General features: G+C 33.7%; 1 protein-coding gene and 1 long non-coding RNA gene across 2 annotated transcripts in view; both read right to left on the reverse strand.

Moving 5' to 3' along the window:
• Nucleotides 1-87, reverse strand: part of LOC113066484 (PCNA-associated factor-like) — a 1,414-nt gene extending 1,327 nt beyond the window's left edge. Inside the window, exon 1 of the mRNA XM_026238357.1 lies at nucleotides 1-87. This exon is cut by the window's left edge and continues 70 nt beyond it. The gene's annotated coding sequence lies outside the window, so the exon portion shown is untranslated.
• Nucleotides 88-2,650: 2,563 nt separating this feature from the next.
• Nucleotides 2,651-3,230, reverse strand: LOC113066485 (uncharacterized). The gene is made up of 2 exons (XR_003279179.1): nucleotides 3,190-3,230; nucleotides 2,651-2,922 (listed from the first exon to the last, which is right to left on the reverse strand). It is a non-coding gene; the product is annotated as an uncharacterized LOC113066485 (long non-coding RNA).
• Between the last annotated feature and the right edge of the window lie 1,562 nt (nucleotides 3,231-4,792).

Below are 4,792 nucleotides of genomic sequence, written 5' to 3' on the forward strand. Positions count from 1 at the left end.
ACGCTCGCGCTTCCCGCCGTCTTTTTAAAACAGATGCCCGGTCGCATGTCGTCACAGACCGCCATCCAATGGGCGCACAGGAAAATGGGCCACGTGACTGTGGATTACACCGCTCCCATTTTAAAGGACTGAAACCGCCCTCACAAAAAAAGCTTCCATGGTAACTGAGCCAGTGCGCGCCACCGATGATTACGTCACGCATGGAAATGGAGGCAAAAGGGTCGCGAGTGGATACAATGTGTGTCTGAAATGGCTTAACTGAACACTAATGATAGGCATATTATTTTTTGGCAGATACATTAAGTGAAATTTATATATATATATATATATATATATATATATATATATATATATATTGTATCAAGTTATACTAAGTGCAAATACTGATACATTTTGTTTTCAAAAAGTCACAGCCTTTTGTCTCCTTTATTCAGGATAAACCTCCCTTAAACTTTGATAATTCAACAGAGTATCATAAGAATACTTTACTAATAAATAAAACAATGAATTTCATTGCAGTAACCCTTGTCAAAAAATCCTAAAGGATTCCAATAAGAAAACTGTACAGGATTCTAATTGGATTTTCTATCATATTTTGGAACCGTTCCTATAGGATTCTGATAGGAATAGTCTTGTAGGACAAGACATAAATATCCTGTAGGATCAGTCCTATAGGATTTTAATGGGATCCAGTTGGGTGACTGTTTATATGGGATTTTTTTTTTTATTCTAAAGGTACACTTTTCCATTGTATTTGTTTTATGAACAAATAGTACTTGCAGTTTGCCTAAACTCACCCTGATGTAGACATTGTTCATTGTATGTTGCATGACCTTCAGTAACATTGTAAAAAACATGAGCGGTGATTTGTGCAGCATACAGCATTAGTACGAAAAATTTCTAAGGCCCTGATAATGGATTGATCACACACACACACACAATATGTAGCACTTGTGCTTCCAATGTAAATTATTCACACTAAACCAGTTCTAGACCCAAAGGGAGGAACATATCTAGAGTGAGGACGAACATATAAAGTGTATACAAGAGACCAGAAGTTGAATATGAAAATAACACTTTACTGTAACAATAATAATAATAGCAAATACAATCACATCACAACACAGAACAATAAAACATTAAAAAATATGTAGAATTTGATATTGTAAATCATTATAATACACCTCAAAGGGAATTTAAACTGTTCATTTAATGTAATAAAGTACTATTAGTGTGTAATGTAAAAACAGAAAAAAAAAAAAAACGAAAATAAAAATATTGTATCAAATATATTCCCAAGCAATCACTAATGCTCTGTCAGTTGAACATATGCATGATTTTCTGGTTTTAGATAAGCCAGCTCAGTCATTTACAGTCAGTTGTACTGTGCTTTAAGGGGACAGCCCTTTTCTCAGCTTCTCTAATAAAATCTATTCACAATTTGAAGAAAATCTTTGTTTATCTAAGAGGATGAAACGTCCACATTTACTATTAAATGTTTTTAGTGTTAAATATTACGCAGGTAAATCTGCTAAATTGTTCTGGACTCATTGCTTCGATTGACAGTAATAACGGAAGACAAGCCAAATTCAAATTCATTATGTGATTTGAACTAAATTCAGATTAACAAAACTACAACAGTAACAAGTCTTTGTTAACTGAATATATTTAGCAGCTTTTACAGTTAAGATAAAATAAAAAAAATTGATTTACTAAATTAAATCTGAAAATATAAAAAAATATTTAATGCATTATTTAATTGTTATACCATTAATATTTAACTTATTTAATTTGTAGTTAACTAGTTAATTATTTAAATAATTCTCCCTTATACACTGTTAGCGTTGGGACATTTCTTTTATTTTTATTAAATGATATGAGACTTTTTGATTCCTGCACTTGCTATAATTTATACTTCAGTACGAAAAAAAATACACAAATTTGGAGTCAAAATCTTTAAAGTGAATTTTACTGCACAGCTACAGAGTTGAGCGGGTAAATATTATTAGGGTTTAAAAAATGTTCATGACTAAGTAAGAAGGTAATCAGAGCATTGTGATGTAATTTGGGAGATAGCATCACTAATGTTAGCCTACACCTAAACCAGTGGTTCTCAAAGTGTGCTACAAGACCCTCTAGCTGAATCACTAATTTAATTATAAATTAATGTTAAAGCACAATACTTTTGGACTTAAATGCAAAAATAACTAAACTCAAATGAAGATTAAGTCCAACACAGTTTTTATTTAACTTTTAGGTACAACACATTTTTATTTAATCATTATTTCAGTTTTTTATTTATTTTTTATTTACCTGTTTGTAAGCACAGTGTAGTGTTAATGTTAATGTTCAAAATGTATATTAACAATGTTAAAGTGGCTGACAACAGTAAATATAATAATAGTTAGGCCTACTACGCTACTGAATTTTAATGCATATAATTGTTATAACATTTTGAGAACCACTGGCCTATAAACAGTTACTATAGTGTTTAGTTTTCAGCATTTCAATGTAGTTACGTGTCTAGGTAATCGCCTGGGAATACTAGGCTTGGCATATACAATTATGTGCTGTTAAATAACATAAAACTGTATGTGAATGCCATCATCTATCATTATTGTTATGCTATCATTAATTATGAAGATGGAAGTTTTTTTTCTGACAAGAATTAGGCAGGAGATGTTTCTGTACCTGTATAAACCACAACATTAAATCAGCTTTACCGGAAGTTTACGAGTATTGGCTTATCTTTATGCGGAATTACCATGCATATGGTCAACTGGTAACTAGGCAATGTAACAGGTCCTTCAGCTGACAAAGGCTCGACATCTATTCTCTTGTCATGCGTGTCTTCATGTTCACACTCATATCACGGGAGAACAGTCTCATGTCAAACTTTTTAACTGGAACATAAAACCTGACCTGCACAACAGAACATATTAATCCATTAATACAAATAAAGCGCTACACAAAACTGTAAAGCACAATTCAAAACGCTCAAAATGGTGGCAGAACAGGCATTCTGTACTCGCTACTTCAGTGTTTTATACAATTACATTTTATTATAAATGGCACACATTAATATTTCATTAATATCAGTTGTTAAATTAGCTTTTGCTATGTAACGTTAATGGCAGACTCCTGTACTAATCAGCAGATACAGTAACTAACGTTAGATCAACAACTCACCAACAGACATGGCCGCGGGAAGTGGGGGTGCTGGGGGTGCTGCAGCACCCCCTAGTGACGAGAGGGAGAAAAAAAAATGTAGGCCTATTAAAATATTTTGCACAATTTATAAATTCCTTATGAATATTTTAGAAAATGATTTTGACACACGTAGGCTATTACGTATATATTTTGGATTTTAATTTCATATTTTGAGGCCTAATCAACACAGGTTCGGAAGTTACGTTGTCGACGTCAGGCAGGCAGGTTTGGTCGCCGAGTAACGAGGTTTCCCGCTCGTTCCATGCAGAATACATCCATCTTTATATAATACAGCGCACCTCGACATTTGTACACCTGTAACCAGGGCACCCCGCCTGCATGTAGCTCAGGTAAGAGCATTGTGCTGCCGCGCTTGTAACATTTATTTTTTTGGCAACAAGTGTGGGATCAGCTTTGACTAGCCAAGCAATTGTAAGTAGTATACTATAGTATTTTTGTAAGGTGGTGGGGATGGAGATGGAGAGTATTATTTCGTTCGTGTGTTCTTTGCGTAATGGTTGTGGAGAACTGTTAAATAACGTTTAAATAGTCGGAGATTATTTCCTTGTGGTTTGTGTAAAAAGGTTGGAGATGGAGACAGAAAGCTTTATACTGTGCGTGTGTTCTTTGCGTAATGGATGTGGAGAACTGTTCAATAAACAAATTGCTTAAATAGTCAGAGATTATTTCCTTGTGGTGTGCGTAAAAAGATTTTGGAGTTAATAGAGTTCCGTGTGACATAAACGTGCAGTGATTCAAGCCAGCTGACCAAATCGATTGCATTGTTTTAGCGTTATTGTGAAGTTTGATTAATATTATATTTTGTTGTAATATTATTTGTTGTATCTAAATAAGTTGCATGTATGTATAGGCTATCTGAAATTGTAATGAAAGTAATTATTTCGTTTTCTTTCGATTATTAAACTATTATTTATCATTCTGCTTCAGATTAATAACGCATTGCGCATATCTGAGAACTGATGTCTGTGTGTTTCAGACCCTGGCTGGCTGTGCACTGAAGTGTATATGACAATAAAGTAGTAAATCTCAATGTATTTATTTTTAAAATGTATTTTAAATAGGCCTATAGGCTCATAGGTTTTTTGTCAAAAAAAAAAAAAAAAAATCACAGCACCTGTTCAAAATTACTTCCCGCGGCCCTGCCAACAGATATAATTACTTCACCCAAAATGGTTCGTTTGGGATGCAGCTCATATAAGTATCATTATTTCTTCCTTTTACGCGTCTTTCAATAAACTTTTAACAAGCTAAACAACGTTAATCACTCGATTTCTCAGCTTCCTCGCCTGACCGTTACCGTTCAAATTATGCACGCTGGAGTGTCACGCGCACTACATTCGGATTTCTTAAAGGGGAAGCGTCACGACACAACCATTGTAGATGTTTCTGTTTCTATGAATTCTTAGTCAAATGTAATACAATTGAACTTATTCGGATATTATATCATTTAAAATATTTGCCTTACTGTATTATGAATTAAAAAAATATATATTTGTGTATATGTAGGCTGCATTTTTATGGGTTACAAGTACACACACACACACTGGGAATGTGTTAAACC

This window comes from Carassius auratus, chromosome 50 (assembly GCF_003368295.1).
Source record: "Carassius auratus strain Wakin chromosome 50, ASM336829v1, whole genome shotgun sequence".
In the NCBI taxonomy this organism is placed as follows: domain Eukaryota; kingdom Metazoa; phylum Chordata; class Actinopteri; order Cypriniformes; family Cyprinidae; genus Carassius; species Carassius auratus.